General features: G+C 43.7%; 1 protein-coding gene across 10 annotated transcripts in view; it reads right to left on the bottom strand.

Annotated features, from left to right (window-relative positions):
* Positions 1–21,116, bottom strand: part of DACH2 (dachshund family transcription factor 2) — a 324,276-nt gene that overhangs the window by 32,888 nt on the left and 270,272 nt on the right. The gene's annotated exons all lie outside the window — the stretch shown is intronic.

Genomic DNA, 21,116 nt, shown 5'->3' with positions numbered 1-21,116 from the left:
ACCTACATAGATGAGCCACAAATAAACAACAGGTGCACCAGCATTTGGGTACCTGTAGAAAAGAGTCTCTAGATTATTTCTCCAGGAAATAATGCTTCTGCCTGTCAGAGTAGAGAGTACTGTGGGCGGGGTGGGGGTAGCAATTGCTATGGGGCACATTCCCTCAGAGACAATCTGTCAGAGGCTACATACTAGAAGTGGCATCAGGTCACTCTTTGGGTCTCCATGTCTCTGTCACCCCCTTTTCCCCCTCCCTCTTTCTGCCACTTCCCCCCTCTGCTATTTTCTCGCTGCCTTTCCCTATTGTCAACCTCTTCCCCCCTCTCCTTCTGCTCCCTCCTCCTGCTCTCCTCCCCTCTCTCTTTCTCATTCACCCCCTTTCCACTCTCTCCTTCATCCCCTCTCCCCCTCGCCTTCTGCTTCATCTCATCCATTCCCTTCTATCTCTCTCCCTGGGTTTCCTGCTACTTCCTTCCTTCTCTGCTTCAACCACCTATTCTCCCTCTTTGTCTCATCCATCCCCTTTTCTCTCTCCTCTTTTGCCCCTCCCCTTCCCCTCCCCTTAAAATCTTGAGTTTCCTTGGCAGATTCAACCTTTCCATATTAATGTTGAGATGATTTTTTCCCCTAGCTATTTTGTTGCAAATATTTATGACTCCATATGGAACAACAGATGTTCAAGGAAATGCATGGCAGAGAAGACTTCATTTTCAGCAATTATCCTTCTACTTGTTGTCACACTGTAGGTGGTTTTAGTGCATCTCTCTAAAAAAATTTAAAAATAAAGTAAAATCCACCCAGTCCCACTCACACACTGTAAGGACATCAGCAGAGATCGTTATGCTATCCTCCCCCTTCCTTCCTGAATGCATTGGCTTCGGAGGGAAAGTGCCATTAATTTCACTTAATCGTAAGTGTGGGGCAGGCTGATACAGTGCCAGTTCTGCAGGGGGACCAATCTCCAACCCTATTCCCTGACCTTGCTGAATTCCCTTATATGATCTTAGAATCACAGAGCTGCAAGGGGCCTTAAAGTTCTTCTAGCCCAACCCTCTGCCAATATAAGAAATATTTTTGGGTTTTCTAGCTTGTCGGACTCTACATTCTATTTAGATAAACAGAGCACCACTACATCCACCATGTTGTCTCAGCTCCACCAGGTTTTGTTGCACCCAGTATAGATTATGCTCTCCATGTGTTTTACCTATGGCACTTTGACCTCTTTGACTTGCTGTCATGTGCTCCAGCACTTACAGTTCCTTTAATTCCTTTAATCTACCCTCAAGAGCAACAGAAGATGAATTGTCATCTATGCGACAGCCCTTCAGGTATGTGAAGAAGGCTAAATAGTGCTTGTTAATAATCTCTTCTCCAGGCTAAATACGACCATCTCCTTCAATGTTATCTATGCACGTACTTTGATATCCATACCACATATATACTGGGGTGGCAAAACTTTGTTAGCTGAAGGGCTACACTGCATTCTTGGCAACCCTTCGGGACCACCTGGCAGTGATGGGGAGGGCACAAAGCAAGTGTTTTCCCTTTGTCCAGTAGACTAGCTTTTACATACACTCTCACAGTCTTCTCTTTCCTGCTTCCAAGCAGGCCAAAGGCATTATCAGAGTTCAAGGATACACTTCCAGCCAAGAGGCTGCAAATCAGGGCTAGTAGGGGTCATGCCATGCAGAGAGGTGGGTGGCTGTGGAAAGACTAGAGGGAGTCCCGAGGCCCAGAGAAAATTCATTTCAGACTGTTCTGAAGCAGATCCCTCCATTTTGTAGGGAAAATGGGAAAGGGGAACTGAGAGACAGCCCTGTCTTCATACAATCTGAAAATTTGCCACCCAGGGACACAATCCTGCACACCACTAACTGCAATTGCTGAATTAATAAAATGCATGATCCCGTGAAACCATCCATGAAATGGCCACGGTAAAAGATCAAGTTCAGACTTATCCAACAATCTTGCAAGGTTTAATGCTATTGTAAAGCTGAAGTTCTTAACATATTAGCAATATATGGAGACAAGTTACACCCCATGAACCCTACACACACACACACACACACACACACACACACACCAGATAGGAAATGGTGTTTCCCACTTCCTGTTTTATTAAGGTTTATTTTACAACTGTATTAAATAGGTTATAAAGGACAATCCCGCTATTATACCCTTCCTTGCTTAGACTTAATAAATATTATATCCCCACCATCTATTAAAGCCAAGCAGTGGAGAAAATAAGTGAGGTAGTAATCTCCTCCGCAGATGTAAAATACCCTTAATAAACTTGGGGTGTATAACAGTCAGGAACGAATTACTCATGTCTGCTTTAATAAAATAGTACCCTTAAAGCAGTATTACTCTTAAGGTACTGACATTCCCACTGGCGCTACAAGCATATCCTTTCAAAGCAACACAGCTTGTTAAAAACGGCAAGATATCTTCTTGCAATAGAGAGTTTGTGTCCAAGCAAGATACAAGGTTTGTCGAGAAAGTATCCAGGGAGCAATAAAGCTGATGGGAAGCATATTTCTCGGTGGTATTTTAGCACTGTGAAAAATTCAATCACGGGGAAAAAATGTTTAGCTGTAAACATTTGAAGAGTCATATAAAAGCAATAGCTTTCCTGCAACACCTGCTTAAATAATTTTAAGAGGTGGAATGGAGCCCCCCACCCCCACCCTGCTCCAATCTTTGAAAAGCCATTGAGGACATTGTCTATTAATTTCCCTGGTGCCATCATGGCCGGACTCTTGAAATCAGGCAGAGTTAATAGCAGAATTCAACACAAACCAAGGGCATTTGACCAATAGGGCTAATTTTAACACACACACACACCCCCCCGCCACAATACCAAATATCTGTTCAGTATTAAGATAGGAAAAACTGTCATTCTTCCATAGGTTATTTTGCAATGGCTTCAAATGTAAGAGCCAGTGGTAGAGTAGTTATATTATGAGAATATTAAAGGGGAGGCCTGGGTTCAAATTCCCTCACAGCCATGAAAGCTCTTTAGGCGACCTTGGGTCACTGTTTTTCAGCCTATCCTACCTCATGAGGTTATTCCGAGGATAAAACGAGGAGAGGAGGATTAACCTAGATTTGAACAAATCCTCCATCAAGAACCAAAGTGGGGTTTGTCCAAGCTAAAGCAGGCACTCTCCAAATCACCCTGAACCAAAACAAGGACCTCTGAGATGCTTCAGGGCACTTTGCTAACTACAGACGCTTGGTTAGGAAATGCTGGGCGTGCAGTGCTCCTGCTTCTGAGCCATATGCCCCTACAGTTCCACTCCTGTCAAATCAGCTTCACACTTAGTTTCCGTAACTTCTGAGTACACAGAAGCCTGACGCTGTCCCACTCCCACCCTGCAAATCATCAAAACTCCTTAGCCCACCTTTCATAAAATTTGCAGATTAGGCTAGGGATGTGTCTGGCATATGCCTGTTTGCTAATAAAATCACTGCTGAGAATATCACGGGGGGGGGGGGGAGATATAAAATCTAATTTAAAGGTGGTCAGTGCATAATCCTCTGGGGACTTACTTGTCTGTAAGTCGCCAGCTTTCTTACCTGGGGATGTATGCTTTCCAAACTGCGTATTGTGACATATTAGTGTGTCGGCTGCAGTGTGTAGGTGTGTTGTGCGAACGCCACCTCCCCGCCCTGCCCCCCCCCCCCGGCCTGGTGCTCCTCCTAAGGCTGGAAAAGGGTTAGTTTTACCTCCGGTGTGCTAGGAAAACTGAATTATTGTGTCATGAAATGGTGCATGTCTAAAAAGTGTGTCACCAACATGAAAAGTTTGGAAAGCTCTGCTCTAGGGTATAAACTCACATGGGTGGTTAGCCATACCTGTTGGCCTTTGCATTGCCGAATATGAACTGAGAGCACACCCTAGAACTGAGTGGACACCCTAAAAGCCACCCAAAATGCCCCTGTGGCAGGTGAAGATCAGGAGTGGTTGCAAACCAGCTCTGCATAGGCAGCAAAACAAGATGGCAGAATCCTAAGCTGGTAGAGAGAACTGTGACCACTACAGGTTGCAGGTGGGGATGTTCTGGTTTTGAATGCTTCCCTACATTACTTACCAAAGCAAGTTTTTAAAAAAGGTAAGAACTGGGGGTAGGGAATTCTAGCAAAGCCTACTCGCTAGGCTATGTTTCTACTTGCAGGGAAATTTGATACAAGGGAGCGTTCGGAAATGTGGGTCCTCACAGGCTTCCTGAAGTGCTACAGCCCAGCCTACCAGAGCAAGCCTCTACCACCTCATTGTGCTGCACGTGTGAACCAGCCTCATTGCTTTTTAGTGAATCCCATCACTGCTCTATACCACTGTTAGCAAAGTGCTAAAAACTGTGTTTGCAAAGGTGAAACGAGCAAATGTCCCAACGAACATTCAGACAGCCAAGCAATCATAATGAACTGGAAAGTTTATCAATCTTGATCATAACCTGTACAGAGTTGTTGTAGTAGTAGTAGCTGTCCCCCACCCCCCACCCCCAATTCCTCCCACCATTTCTTGTGAAGACTGCAGAAAAAAGGAGCCATTCAGTCTTTCAGATTAATGAAGTAGTGTATAACCTCTGTGGTTCAATTGTTCTCAAACAATAAAACATGTTCCTGCTTTTACGGCCTATTCTGTTTGGATTTATATCCTACAGTAATAGCTTTTGACTGAAATAAGCTACTTCTACTATTCCTGAAAGGGCAGGAGGGGGAGGGGGAGGGGGTCCTAAGACCATGTAAATTGGACAGTGAGTCTGGGAGTAAAATAAAAATAAAGTAATGAACTATATAAAACCTTAAATTACCTAAAGAAAATGTTTCAACTGTTAAAGAGCATGCAAGAATACTCACTTGCAGCCCCATCAACAACTGCTAGCAAGCCATCGTTAATGAATTTAACTTGTAGTAGGACACGGCTGCCAGCCAGATCAGTAAAACAGTGGGTTGTTTTTCTTCTTCTTTCAAGCAACTGCAAACCCACCACTGCATCTGGCAGGCCCCACTAGGGCCCATCACTGAGAGATGCCCTGTGTCCTCCTCCTCCTCCTTTGAAAGAGCACACCTGGGATGAGGAGCTACCATTTAATTTTTTCAAAATTTCATAGAATTGAAGAGTTCAAGAGTCCACGAGGGTCATCTACTCCAGCCCCCTGCAATTTAGAAATCTTTTTGCTCAAGATGGGTCTTAAAATCATGACCAGAGATTAAAGAGTCTCATGCTCTATCAACAAAGCTATTCCAGAGTGGGGAACATCAGGCCCAGAGGCCATAGGTAACCTCTCTGACTCTTCCCAAGCCTGCTTCCCTCCCCAGTCCTACTCTGCCCTGTCCCTGGGTGGTGTTGCCTGGCTAAAATGTGTCATTGGACTCTGAATACAGATTCTTGCTTGCCTGGATGGGGGGCAGAGAAGGGTGCAAGTATGTGTAGAAAACAAGTCTACCAAACAAAGGCAAAAATTACAGTACATCAATTGCCCCTTCCACTATTGCTTCTGGCCCCACCTACCAACAGCATATTGCTCCTGGAATTGGCCTTCAGGCTCAGGGGGGGGGGCGGGACTTAAAACTTGAATAACTGACCTGGAAAGACCACAAAAGTATGTCTTAAAGAGGCACTGAAATACCGTAAAAAATGGTGCCTGCCAAAATTCAGGAGCAAGATGATTCCATATTAAGGGGGCCATCACAGAAAAGACATTGTGCCCTTAGTGGACATCAGCTGTGTCTCCATGGGCCATGACCCACCTTGACAGATGACAGTAATAATAATAATAATAATAATAATAATAATAATAATAATAATAATTAATATTATTATTAATATTATTTTATACCCTGCCCTCCCCAGCCGAAGCCGGGCTCAGAGCAGCTAACATCAAATGTATAACACATTAACATAAAATCAGGCAATCAATTAAAATCAGATCAGGATCAGAATAAAATCCAATCAGATGGCAACCTGCAGACCTTAAAAGCTCACCAGGCCCAACTGTTTGTGCTGAACTTATATGAGCCTGTGAGAAAAATTGGGAGGCCACTTTCATGCAAATTCTAATGAAAGGGGAGAGGGAGTCAGACTGAACCCCGACCAAAGGCCTGGCGGAACAGCTCTGTCTTGCAGGCCCTGTGAAAAGATGTCAAATCCTGCAGGGCCCTGGTCTCTTGTGACAGAGCGTTCCACCAGGCCGGGGCCACGGCCGAAAAGGCCTTGGCCCTGGTTGAGATCAGTCTAACCTCCTTGAGGCTCGGGACCTCCAAGATATTATTATTTGCAGACCGTAAGGTCATCTATGGGGCATACCAGGAGAGGCAGTCCCATAGGTACTGTCTATGTTGGTCAAAAAAGGGGAAGATAAAATTATAGAATCTTAGAGTTGGAAGGGACCCCAAGGGTCATCTCAGCTAAAACATAAATAGAAGACCCTATGGGTACTCTGGTCCTGAGAGGGCACTTTGCCCCAATCCCCCTCAACCTGGAAGTGGCCCTGGGTAACTGGTGCTGCAAAGTGTGCCTGTGTTGAAAATTACCGTATTTTTCGCCCTATAGGATGCACTTTTCCCCCTCCAAAAATGAAGGGGAAATCTGTGTGCGTCCTATGGGGTGAATGCAGGCTTTCGCTGAAGCTTGGAGAGTGAGAGGGGTCAGTGCGCACCGAACCCTCTTGCTCTCCAGGCTTCAGGAAGCTATCAGCAAGCCTGGGGAGCCCGCGGGAGTTCCTGCAGGGCTGCCTAGGCTGCGGATAGCAGCCTGCTGCCCGGAGCGCGCTGAAGCAGTGCGCCCAGCGCTTCGGGCAGACACCTGCAGCCTAGGGAGCCCTGCGGGAGTTCCCACAGGGCTCCCTAGGCTGCAGATAGCAGCCTGCTGCCTGGAGTGCAGGGTGCGCTGAAGCTGCGGCTGGGGGGGGGGGAATTTTTTCCCCTTTAAGGTAAAGGTAAAGGTACCCCTGCCCGTACGGGCCAGTCTTGACAGACTCTGGGGTTGTGCGCCCATCTCACTTAAGAGGCCAGGGGCCAGCGCTGTCCGGAGACACTTCCGGGTCACGTGGCCAGCGTGACATCGCTGCTCTGGCCAGAGCCAGAGCCAGAGCCGCACACGGAAACGCCGTTTACCTTCCCGCTGGTAAGCGGTCCCTAGGACTTGCCGATCGAAAGGTCAGCGGTTCGAATCCCTGCGGCGGGGTGCGCTCCCGCTGCTCGGTCCCAGCGCCTGCCAACCTAGCAGTTCGAAGGCACCTCCGGGTGCAAGTAGATAAATAGGGACCGCTTACCAGCGGGAAGGTAAACGGCGTTTCCGTGTGCGGCTCTGGCTCTGGCTCTGGCCAGAGCAGCGATGTCACGCTGGCCCCTGGCCTCTTAAGTGAGATGGGCGCACAACCCCAGAGTCTGTCAAGACTGGCCCGTACGGGCAGGGGTACCTTTACCTTTACCTTAAAGGGAAAAAAATTCCCCCCCCCAGCCGCAGCTTCAGCGCACCCTGCACTCCAGGCAGCAGGCTGCTATCCGCAGCCTAGGGAGCCCTGTGGGAACTCCCGCAGGGCTCCCTAGGCTGCAGGTGTCTGCCCGAAGCGCTGGGCGCACTGCTTCAGCGCGCTCCGGGCAGCAGGCTGCTATCCGCAGCCTAGGCAGCCCTGCAGGAACTCCCGCGGGCTCCCCAGGCTTGCTGATAGCTTCCTGAAGCCCCTTTATTCCCCCCAAAAAAACTAGGTGCGTCCTATGGGCCGGTGCGTCCTATAGGGCGAAAAATACAGTAGGGCATGCAAGGTTCTGCCCAGGCTCTAGCATGCTTTATAGTTAGTCCAAGTAAAGTGGAACATATCATATGGTATATCTGACTGATTCAGTCTTGTGGATAATCACATTGATTGGTCTTTGTGGGTGTAGGGGTGGTTGCAAGTATCTATGCTTCTCCAACAGGAAGGCAAAGATCCAATCACATGGCTGTATGAGCTGCCTTATAGGAACTACTGGTTTGCCTAGTCCAGCGTTGTCTACTCTGAATGGCGGTATATCTCTGGCCGATTACTTACTCTTCACCAGCTACCTGATCTTGGAAGTGGATATGCCACAGAGATTAATTTGCAAAGCATTAAGCTATGGATGGAGAACTTGTAACCTTCTAGATATTGCTGGACTAGATATTGATGGGAGTTGTGTTCCAACAATATCTGGACGGCCACAGGTATCCCACCCCTGACCCTCCCCATTATAATGGTTAAATTAGCTTCAGGTAGGCGTGCAGATTACTGACTTTCAATCTTGGCTACAGGCCTCATATCTCTTCCCAGCTGTTGCACCAGGAGGGACCCAAATGTTTCAACTCTGATGTCTTTTTGACAACAGACTGCTCGAGCTTCGGTTGTTCTCTCTTGAAGAATCTACTGCTGTTGCTGTAGTTTAAATTATTATTGATGCCATCTATGCTTTTAAATGCTTAAATGCTTTTAAACAGTAAGCTTCTCTGAAAGCCTGTGGGCTGAAGAGTGGGATGTGAACATTTGCAATTAATAAACAAACCAAAGGAAAATGCAAAACAAGCAAGCAAATGGACAAAGACACGCTTCTTTGTTCCCTCATAAGCAGGAGCCCTGCTGGTCTTCAGACTCCTTATGCAAAGTAAGACCAATGGTCTATCTAGTCCAGTACTGTTTCTACAGACAGGTAGCAGTTCTACAGGGTTGCAGAAAGGGGCAATCCCAGCCCTGCCTGGAGATGCTGGGGATCGAACCTGGGACCTCCTGCAAGAAAGGCTGCTACTCTAACCACTGAGCTACAGCCCTTCCCTTTAAGTCCTATTGCCAGGTAGGGTGGGTACACATAGCCCCTTCCTCTTGCACATGTCCTCTTGAAACCCCACCTCTCCTTCCATGTCTATAATTTCATCTTTCTCCTCCTACTTTCTCTTTTCCTCTTACGTCTTCCTTCCCTGTCTGGTGTCTCCCCTCCTCCCTGGGCTATTCCCTTCTAGGTGCCAAGGACTGTCAGTCTGCTTTTCCACTCATGGCGTGAAGATGTGCAGTTCCCCACTGTGCCCTGGTGATGTGGATCACTAGGTGTCAGCACCTACAGATCAACTGTCCTCTCTTCAGCACATAGGAGGGCAGGGCAATAGCAATGGCTGGTGGCCAGCAGAGAGGCCAACGGTGGTTAGGGTGGACAGCAGAGAGGCTGACGGTATGTTCAGTCAGAGCCAAGTAATTCCAGTTTTGTTTCCATCCTCCCACCTGCTGAGTTCTGTAAGGGCAACATCAAGACTCAGGAGGAGGAAGCTGACACCTGGGCCGCCCTCTGGACTGGCTATGAGTAAGAAGGCAGGTAGGTGGGGGCTTTCTGGGGGATGAATTATGCTAGCAGGGTAACCTCCCCCCAACTGCTATTCTGGGCTCCACCCCTGGGCTCCTTTCCCCTCTGCAGGATAAAAGATGCTTGTTAGTGAGGGAAAACATATCTGGAAACATACAGAAAAATAGCAACACATGGGGAGACTCAGATGAGAAAGCCACAAGGGTTAAGCACCCTCCCCTGATTTTTTGTAACTCACAACTGCAGCCTACAAGAGCTGTTTTCAATTTTAAAAATATCCTATTAGGGCTTGCTTGCTCTAGTTTTGTTTTGTACAAGATGATGTTGCAACAATTGTCAGAGTTCATTAGTGACAAGCCATTCCTTCTTATTCAAAGTTCAGGACAACACACTCCTTTTCAAACAATGTCATTTGGAATGGAGAAAGTTTATTTTTCATGTCTTGCAGAGTTTCTGCCAGCTTTGTCCTGATATGATCCACTTTTTAATTCTCCTTACAGCACAAATATTTTAAGATCACCATGGCTGATTTTGCTTTCTTTGTCGGAATGATGACTGCCTCATACAGTGGCTCAATTATTTATTATCATCGCCATTCATTGAGTATTTTTGTAAGGAATGTACTCAAAGAGGCTTAACCAAAGTACAAACAAACAATCCACCCCCCACAATTAAATAATTAAGAAGCGGACAAAAACATAAAAGCAAAGCTTATCCCCCCTCAACAAAGAAGCAGAAAGAAGCAGAATGCTAAACAAAACAGAGGATTGCAGGCCATAGGGAAAGTTGGGCTTGAACTCCCTCCCTCCTAGAAAGAATAAAATAGAAAGGGGGACACTGATTCAGTCTTATGATGTGCCTTCGTGAGAGTAAATCAAAATGATAAAGCAACAAGTATTAGTAATAGCAGCGATAATAAAAGGTGAAGCAGAACAAGTGAGAAAGTATGTGGGAAAGGTGAACCTCCTTAGTCCATACTTTCTGAGACAAATTTGCGATGTAGCTTCCTAAGCCATGTGTACAAAAATGCACACCCTAAGGTAAAGTGTGAATAAAAATGCACGTTTTTGGGTGAAAATATCATACGGAACATTTGGTGAAAATGGCAAACAGAAATGCAATATAGTGCGGAAAATTGCTTTGCAAAACTGCATAGGGAAATATTATATTAGGAGAAAATTCACACCAAAATGTTGATGAATTTTCATAAGGACTGATCTGGAAATGTGGAGAACTGAACTGGAGGACTAGAAAATAAGAAAACCGAGAGAAACTGAAAATAACTCTTTTACCAGTCTCTAAAGAGAACACAGTAAGTGGTGGAAGCAGGTGGTTATGCTGCTTCTATGAACTTGCAGATAAAGAAGGAAGGAAAAAAAGGGGGTGAGGAAGTTGCCCTAATAGTTCATTAATATTTGGATACCAGCAAAACAATATGGGAACTGTGGCTTCCCTTCCCAAACATTCCGCCTTTCTATAATCACCCCTTGTTAGGGAGATGTTTGGTGGCTGCTTGTCATGGGCAGCATCCATCTTCATTTGTATCTATCAAATCCATGTATAGATGTTCCTGTGATCCTAAATACTTGAGATGGCACATTTGTCGCCAACATTACAGTGATCTCTCTGAAGTGCTGGTGAGAAGCATTTGGTGCTGGGGCTGAGTTGAAACATTTTCGCTATGAAAGCGGGTTTGGAAGGGAGCACCAACAAATTATCTGAATTTTTTTATTATTATTTTTATTTTTTGCACTGGTTTTACTGCCCCTAGGCAGCTGCTTTGGCGTTCTTCTGGATGGCTTACCAGATCCAGCCAATAAGGGAACACGTAGCCAAAATGATCCAGATTTCCCCACCACCTTCATGTTGAGGACACTCAAAAGCACCCCTTGGCTACTTCAAAAGTAAGCACACAACCATCACCCTGGCACCCTGACTCATGAGAACCTCACTGAAATACTCTCTCCCCTTTGATTATTTTCAGTGTAATTTATTTTCTCATAAATTGATGGATAATTGTCAAAAGAAGAAGAAAAAACGAGCAAATTTTTAGCAGGGCACACTGCCATTTTGAGCAGATAAATAACGGGAGGTGTAAGAGCTAAGCAGCTCCTTCCTGAGTTTTTTGATCTATGAAAAGAATGTTTCTAGAGAACATGTTAAACAATCCACATAAGCTTGCTAACTTTAGAGGCAAGTATTCTAAAGACAGAACTTGAGACTCCAAGAAACAAATGAGGCTAAGATTGAAGAAGGTCCTATCTTCCTGCCGCAATAAATTCTTGCATGGGTTGTTAATAGACATATGCTGCTAACCCTGGAGCTCTTTGGTGTGCGATTCAAGAAATATGCCTTTATTGCCAAAGTAACACCCACCTACCCCAAATATAATAGCAAGTAATGTGATCATTGCCCTTGGCGGCACCATTAAACTGGGCAGTGAACTGCTGCAAATAGCTGTGAGTATTCAGCATCAATACAGACTTAAGGAGGTTGGGTTTTAACAGCCAAATGTGCACCACAGTCTACCCAAACATAAAAAGCACCTTTCAAACTTATATTTTTTTACTGAAATGTTAATGACCAGAACAAACTATAGGAGGCTCAAAAGAAAAGAAAAAATATTTCAGTGGATGAAAGGAAACACTAAATTAAAACTCCAGCTTTTAAAAAAAGGAGGGGTGGTGGTGCTGTAATTTATCTGCTTTAAGGAAATTGTTAGCTAAGGGGATGAGGAGATGTTAATCTTTCTCTCACTCACTCCTGTTCTCTGGAAGAAGTGGAAAGGTTATTTATTTACTTAAACATAAAAACCAAAAACAGTCAACAAGTGAACCATCTCTGAAAAGCTTTGCTGGGATAATAGTAACTTAATGGTTTCCAAATATACGTTCCCTACAGCTTTGTTTTAGCAATAAATAAGAGCACATTGTCACAGTGTCGAGAGAACGAAGTCGGAATAAAACAAATTTCTCTTTCATGTTCTAAATGATCAGAACAGAAAAGGAGAATGACACTTATGCGGAAATGTATTGCATTTCCCAACAGAGAAATATTTACATGTCTTTTGACCGTGAAATATTTACACAAAAGCCATGAGAAAGAATGAAGATGACTTGGGAAAACTGGAGAGGGGAAACAAACTTCTGTGATTAATCCTGCTACCAATAAGTGCCCCTGGATATGCAGAACTAAAGGGAGCAAGGTAAAATGAATTTACCCAGGAGACAATTCAGGCAGGATTTCCAGTGTGGTAGCCCTATAGACCAGAATGACAGCCACAACTGCATAAATAGTTTTTCGACCAACTGCCCTTCTCAATGCAAACTGGAGATGGCATGGGGATTGCGGGTGATATGGTGCAAATCATCCTGTATTCTGCACACTAGAGACTTGCTATTTTTCAAACTTTTCTTCTTCTTGAAAGCAGAGGTGGGGATCTTTTTTCAGTTTAAGGGCTACAATGCATTGCGGGCTCCTGGAGGCCACCTGCCAGAGGCAGAAAGTGAGCAAAGCAACAGATACGACTCTTGCACTTGTACATTCCAGACATATAAAAACCCACAGATTTCTACATACACACAACCGGCATCCAAGCAAGCAACAGACACAGGTTTCAGACACAGATCTTTCTCAGATCTACCTGAAGATGCATATCAAAACTAGGATCTTAAACATGCAAAGCATGAGATTTACTGCTAAGGTGCAACATCTCCTCTGCAAAATGGGAGCATCCTACAGCAACTGCTTTGTTCAGCATCAATGCACGCTACCACCTCGGAACTCCTCCATGCAAGCAAGCTTTATTCACAACTTGTTAAAAGGGACCATCTTTGGAATCACTAACAGCACCCATAATCTAGGGAGATGGCTGCTTCAGCTTGTCTATAGCTGTCTTTAACTAGAACCTATGCAGGATATGATTATTTTTAATGGTCTGAGAACTGTATGGTTCAAAACATCAGAAACCACCCTCCCCAGATCCATTAGGGATTATATATCATCCCAAGCAATTTCTAACCCAAAATCTGTACAAATTTGTCACCGTGCATAATAATAAAATATATAGTAAGGCAGTTGTAATGCTACACTTGTCATTGTATTCCATAGTTAATTAGTTTGTTGCCCTGCCCTTGTAAATTACTGCTATTCATTTGAGCCCTTGAGATGCAGCAGGTTAAAGATCTTAAAAAAGAAGATAATAAAAAAAACACAATAAAAGCAACTCTCAATGGGGGAAAACATGGGCACCTGCATCTGAGTAGCAGAGTTCATAATTTCGTTTGACTCTCGAAAACTGCCAGAGCAGTATCTGTTCCAAACGATAAATCCCAGTGTTGCCAAGCTGAGATTGTTTGGTTGTACTGCTAGCATGAACACATCAAAAACAACTTTGTCAGGAAAGGCAGCAGCTTTTGGCAGCCGGGAGACTAAAAATTGTAAGTTTCTGCTGTAGCCGGCAAGGTATATATTTTATTATTTTCATTATTTTTTGTGGGGGGTGGTGAAAATAAATGTGAAATTCAGTCTTCCACAAAAGAAGCAGTGTCATGAGAAAACTTGGGACTCAAAAAACTTCTGTAAACGCTGCATTTTCAATATTGGAGTGTCAGTCTTCATTCATTCCTTGACAAGGTTGTCAGTCAAACGGCAATCTAGTTTTGTTAAGACTTTAACCAAAGATCAAAGCAATGATACTGCTGAGTTCACATTATCTTCCCAGAGATAACGACTCAAACACTTTCATACACTGCATCGATATTAACTTTGCTCCGGTCCATTCTTCCCGGGCAAATAAAATGACACAACGTTTTGGCAGCCTCTGTAGGCCTCACTGCTTCCCCCTCGTCAATGGATCTATTCTCTCCATGCTTTCCCCCTTTCTTTCCCCCCAACCCCTCACCCCAGCTGCTAGCTCAATACTGTGGCCGGCCAGCCCAGCATTCAAATAAATGGATGACCATTTAAAAAAAGAAAGAAAATGAAACATTCTGTCTCCCTCTCTCGTTCTGGGTCTCCTTCTTGAAATATATCAAATGTCTTTTATTCAATAACAATAGTTAGGCAATAAAAAGATGAGTGAGCAAAAATGCGGTATATCATCATTTTGCTTCTGACTTTAGCCCAATGGCAAATGAAAGGCATCCAGAATCAATTCCAAGAAGCTAATAAATTCCACCAGTGAAAGCAGGGAAAATATAACTTTTGCAACCTCATCATCCAGCTGATTTGTAAGCAAAGCTGGCCCTCGTTCCTGAACAGTATGTCACCTACAGTTTCACTTCCAAGTGGGTAATATAACATTTCTACGGAGCTTATATTCAGAGGCTAAACATATTTATATCTTCTTTCCCAAAACATACAGCCAGCTAATACCACAGTAAAAATAAAAATGTTCTGGCGACGGGAAATAATCACATTGATTGCTATCAGTTATTTCACCAAGTAATGGTGACAGAAAGGTATGTCAGCATGCAAGGCTGTGCAGGCCGGGCATTTTTTAGCTTTGCAATCATTGCAAAGATCTTTAAGGGTTTTACAAGGTGCCCTAAATTGGTTCCTGTGCACTTTGCAATTGCAGAATGGTGTCTCCAAGGCCCACAATTGTGCGTGTGGAAATATTAATGTCTTGGTACACCCACTGGTCCAGTTCAGATGTTACGGGACAAACTATGGTTTGACTGTTGCTATATAAAGAGCCTTGGCCTCCCTCCACCCCCAGCCTTTCACAGGTTTCGTTTCCCTCCCTCACTTCCTGGTTTGCATGAAGTATAACTGGTCGTTGCACCTGTACTGAGCAAGCTAATATTACCACTACCCATCACTCACCTCCAACTCAAAATCGGAAGCCTTTTCAAAGCATGGTTTCTATATCTAGTTTATGAAGAAACAATGGCTTGCAGTAATCCGTTTGTGTGATTGAGATGCAAAGATTAACTAAACTTATTGCAAACCAGGAGGTAAGGAAGATAACTGGATCATGCAAATGGAGGCTAAAACACGGTCTGGTGAATTGGGCAGAGCCCATTTCCCCAGGAAGACTGAATAAACCCTGAATAAAAAGAGATGGTTGGATCCAAACTTAGATGTGCTTGGGGGCTGACTCATTGCAATAAACAGGATTTAAGATAGTCTGCAGGTTCAGCTGAGTCCCGTGGATTTCAAAAAGTTGTGCCCATCAAGTTTTATAAGTCCCGGGACAAGATCCTATTATTACATATTGTTACATATATATAGCCCTAAGCATCTTATGACCACTTTACTTGTGGGATCACCTTAACCCGCCATATGTGCCTGCTTGACAGCTTTGATTTGCATAAGTGGTACTGTTACAAGTGCCACACAATACACATCTTGCACTTGTATGAAACCAATCTTGTATTGTGGCTGCACCTACACTTTGGAATTCTCTGCCTATTGCTGTGCAATACTCTTTTCGTCAGCTGCTTAAAACATTTTTTTTTTATATGTTTTACCTCTTTTTAGATACTGTTGATTTTAATAATCCCTTTAAATACCTATTTTAACTGGTGTGTGTGTGTGTGTTACTGATAATTTCAATGTTTCATTCTACATTTTTGTAATCCACTTAATAGTTTTGTTTTTACAATCAAGTGGTAAAAAGATTTTGTTAATAAAATAACAGAAGGGACCAAGCAAGAGAGAAAGAATTCACATTCTAACCTGGGAATTGGGAACTGACTGCTTTTAATGAAAGGGCTGGTACCATGCTGTTTTTGTGTGATTGTTTGTATGTTTTAAACATACTTTATTTACATACATAATTATAATTATATTTAATTGTTTTAAAGTATTGTCATTTTCTATGCTTTTAGTGGTTCTTGTTTGTATCTGTAAACTGCATTGGGTCCCGCCAGGAAAAATAAATCTATATAACAACAATGATAATAATGATAAAGATAAAAAGATAATGATATAATGATAAAAGATCTATAAGGCAGAATGTGGCTAGAACAGCCCTGACAGATGGCTGCCCTCTGGAGAAACAGGCTGTGTTCACACGGCAGTTTGTTCCATCCTCATGTTTCCCTAACTGTTAATTTCTGCATTTACACGATGTAAAAGCCACTTCTGGAAACATCGTGGAATGCAATTGCACAGATTTAGTGCTCATTTATATGTTACTTGCTTCCAGAAAAAAGAAGAAAAAATATGTTTGCTAAACTTGCATTTTATTCCACTATATTTCTGGAAGCTGGCTTTTCTAATGTAATGTGAAAGCTCAAATGTAATGCAGAAATTAACTGTTAGGGAAAATCAGGAAAACTGAATAAACTGCAACGTGAGCCACAGAGAATAAATGTGCTGTATCTTATGCATGTCACCTGCCCATACATCTAAAGATGCTTATCTTGTTTCCACTTAATCTTCTCCAGGCTAAATGTACTATGTACACAACTCCTTCAACTCACAGGACTTAATTTCCCAGTCCTTTACCATCTTGATCGCCATCCTCTGCATATGCTCCTGTTTCGTCAACATCCTTCATAAAACGTGGTCCCTACGTTCCAGATGTTGGTCTGAGCAGCATAGAATAAAATTGAACTATTAACCCTGACACTATTGCTTTTTGAAACAAAATAAAAAAAATACCTTCCAGTAGCACCTTAAAGGTAAAGGTAAAGGTACCCCTGCCCGTACGGGCCAGTCTTGACAGACTCTGGGGTTGTGCGCCCACCTCACTTAAGAGGCCAGGGGCCAGCGCTGTCCGGAGACACTTCCGGGTCACGTGGCCAGCGTGACATCGCTGCTCTGGCGAGCCAGAGCCGCACACGGAAACGCCGTTTACCTTCCCGCTGGTAAGCGGTCCCTATTTATCTACTTGCACCCGGAGGTGCTTTCGAACTGCTAGGTTGGCAGGCGCTGGGACCGAGCAGCAGGAGCGCACCCCGCCGCAGGGATTCGAACCGCCGACCTTTCGATCGGAGGTTTTGTGTGCATGCACACTTGTATCTGAAAAAGTGTGCATGCATACGAAAGCTCATACCAATGACAAACTTAGTTGATCTCTAAGGTGCTACTGGAAGGATTTTTTTTTATTTTCTTTCAACTACGGCAGACCAACATGGCTACCTACCTCTAACTAGAACTATTGCTTTTGTTAATGCAGCCCAACACTGCATTAACCTTTTTTTAGCAGCCGCACTGCACTGCTGGCTGATATCTAGAAATAAGAACAACTAAGATGCTGACCTGGGCCAACCATGCTAAGGGAGGCCTGCTAAAGAAAAGGACATAATAAGTGGCAGGCACAGCTGTGTATCATGCACCACCATTGGAAGGAAGGGTATCTATGTCACTCTCGCCTCTCATTCTCCACCTCACCCCAATGTTGGGTACAGCAGGGCATGCTCCAACTCCCTGGAGTCTTGCTTCAGGCCAAAGATCCATATAAACCAGTAACAGGTCTGTCCTGTCTTTGTATTTAGTGAGAAGCCCTATATGAAGCTAAAAAACAGGACGCATAGGAATAAGCCATGCAACACCCAAAATCTGGTAGTCGATGTCATACCATTCTTAACGTGATTTTTACTTACCGATTTTGTATTTTGCCTTCCTGCCATGGAGCTGTAAGCAGCATATGCTGTTCTCCTCCCTATTTCGGCACCGCAAACATTCTGTGAAACGGACTGAGTAGCAAGAGATTCCAGAGTCTCCCAGTGAGCTTCATGGCCAAATGAGTATTTGAACCTGAGCCTCCCTGGTCCTAGCCTGACACGCAAAACACTACTGGCCCTAATATATTGCCACTCTTCTTAGGTTGTGATGCTCAGAGCTTAACACAGTGTACAATGCTCCAATGTATCAGGCAAACCCAAACATTCTGTGTGAAGTTAAAAACAAAAACCAAAGAAAACCAGGCCTCTCAACCTCTGAGATGTGATCATTCCCAGCGATGGCATTTAATAGTCTGCTGGTTAGAAGCTTTGTATTGATTAATGAAGGCTTAGCAAAAGACAAAGAGCCTGCAATGGTCCAAGATAATTTAACATTGCTTATGACATCAAAGATGTTGCTTAGGTTTGCGTGTGAATTACGGGATGTGTGGATCAGCCGTGTGCAAATTAGCCACCCTCCATTGTAACTGTGAATCAACATCAATACCCCCTTTCTTTCTTTCTTGATGTGTTCACTAGAAACTTGAAAGACAACCTTGAATCTCTTTATTTATATCCTTCCATGGCCCCACCAGTCAGCCTTTCATGGCTGTCCTTGTGACACTATTCTAAGAGCTGATAGCAAAAGATGCCATTAAAAATGGTCTTAGCTACAGTGCGCATTTAGCGCTGGTTAGAGGAAATAATTGCAGCCAGGGAAATGCTAGCCAGTCAATTAACCCCTAAATCACATCTTGAGCAGCATAGTAAATAAAGGGTACAGGTTCAAGTCTCAATTAGGGTGACCGTTTCCCACCCACCCCGCTCCTTTAATAATGTAGTCTTGTGGTCAATTAAATTCCTTAACACTGGATTAATTGCTAAAGGAACAACGGGCAACTTCTCATTTAAAGGTTAGTTATAGAGTGCCTTAGCCTATTAGGTTTATTGTCAACTAGTTCTGAAACATCAGTCAATTGTGATGGGAGTGTGGGGGAGATACTTGCCAGTGCCACTGAACTATTACCGGCAGCCTATTCCTGACCCTGCCAGTACCAGCCCTTATGCTGCCCTTCTTTCAAGCTGCAATCCTCTATCTACTTACCTGTGCATAAGCTTCCATGAACTCATTGGGCCTTACATCTGTGGAAACATGTATAGGATTCTGCTGCTAGGGTCACTTCACAATAGTTACTTCACATTCGTGTGTTTTGCTCCCGGTGTTGTACTGGTGCAAGTGGGAGGGAAGGGAAGGGAGCAGGTCCCTTTGAATGTTTTGATTTATACCCCACCTTTGAGGATACAGATGGGGAACCTTCAGTCAATGTTGAGTCTTGAAGGCCTGTTTAAAAGTGTAGAGGGATGTGCCTGATCTCACGTGGTACTGAATCCCACAATTTGGGGAGCCACCACGGAGAATACACTATTCCACATGTCTGCCAGCACACAATGCTCCTAACATTTTGTCTGTTCCAGCAGACCACAGGGTCAGCCTATAAGAACACAAGGAGCTGCCTCACACCAAGTCAGACCATTGGTTCGTCTTGCTCAGTACTGCTCACACTGACTATCAGCAGCTCTCCAGTGTTTCAGGCAGGAGTTTCTGCCAGCCCTACCTGGAGAAACCAGGAATTTACTTTGGGCTTTTCTGCACTCTACCACTGAACTGCAGCCCTTTCCCAAAGCCATTGTTTTATTGTACAAATCGCCCCCTCACCAAATGAGTGCTCCACCATAAACTCAGATCTCTTAAAAAAAAATTAAAAGACTTCAGCTTATAGCTTTAAAAGCTATAGATGCTAAGCCCATCAGCATTTTTATCAGTTTGCATGGCATATTGGTGGAAACAGCAACTCAGGATTTTAGTTTGCCTTTCCATCTGCTTGCCCTCTAGATTTGTGCCATTTATGAAGCACTTCTTTGCTACTCTTTTTTGGGGAGAATAAAGTCTGGGATCACCTCATGGGAAGCGAAAGACATATGCTGATATTCTAGACTGCGACTGTTTGAGGTGGGGGGGGGGGCTGATTCTTCTTGGACAGCATTCTGTTGAGTAGGTGCTGGAATCATATAAAACAAACACACCAAAAAGGCAGAGAGAGAAGGAGTTGGGGGGGGGGAGTCAGCTAAGTTCCTGAGCCAAATCACTGATCTTTTCTTATCTTCCATCTCATTAATTTTCACCCCTTGCTCAAAAATGAAAACAGTCCATCTGAAAGACTGTCTATTATTACTGCAATCCCTCTCCTCCCCAAAACTATTTCCAAAGTTTCTGAAAGCAACAATAACAGATGCTGGAACGGTTGAAAGTATCAGAAACTGCAATGCCATGCAGAATAAAACTTCAAAACAAAAAGCAGAGGGGGAGAGAGATTTGTACATTATCCCAATAATTGGGAATGATTTCAGGGTTTAAAGACACAGGTAGACAGTATTTCACCCCTTATATAATAAAACTTACCAAATCCAACCTAGTCTCTACAAACAAATGGGAAAATGATATGGCCCTTTCACAATATTTGTAGGCAATTGCTTTTTCAAAAAACAGTGTTACAAATTAGCTTAGATATCTATTGCTAAAACTTGGGCCGCTTGAGGAATCTGGTGTTCGTAAAAACCACTATGAACAGACTTCAGTTGCACCTTCCATGTCTGGTTTGGAAGTTAGCTAATTCCTGAAACTTCTGGAGCGATTTTTGGCTCAAAGTATGTTTGAAAGTGCATATTTTGAGGCAAAAATACATCTTAAAATGGATATTTAAATATGTGTTTAAATGCTAAATTTTCATGCTCATTAAAAGAACAATTTAAAATTAACAGATTAAAGCACAAATGGAATTGACTTATGATGAACACATGAAAAAATGTCATGAACTAACTTACCCATCCTCAGCTAAACAAGTTTAACCCCTGCCTCCACCAACTGCATTTACCTAAAAGAGACTGAATAGCAACACTGTACTACACTGCAAGCGGATCATACACTACTTGCCCCCCCCCAATAAGTATAGCATCACTGGGCTACTTTGTAGGGATGACATAGCCTACACATCGTCGAGAACAATCCTCCTGCTCCTTGCAATATATGGTAATGATTGATTTTATTTCCATTAGCAGGGCAATTACTTGATACCCACATACTGAAGAAGAAGCAGAAGAAGAAGAAGATAGCATGAAGCTTAATCT

Source organism: Podarcis cretensis, assembly GCF_951804945.1.
Source record: "Podarcis cretensis genome assembly, chromosome: Z".
Lineage (NCBI taxonomy): Eukaryota > Metazoa > Chordata > Lepidosauria > Squamata > Lacertidae > Podarcis > Podarcis cretensis.
The sequence above is the reverse complement of the archived record's forward strand: the minus strand, read 5'-3'. Positions and strand labels throughout refer to the sequence as shown.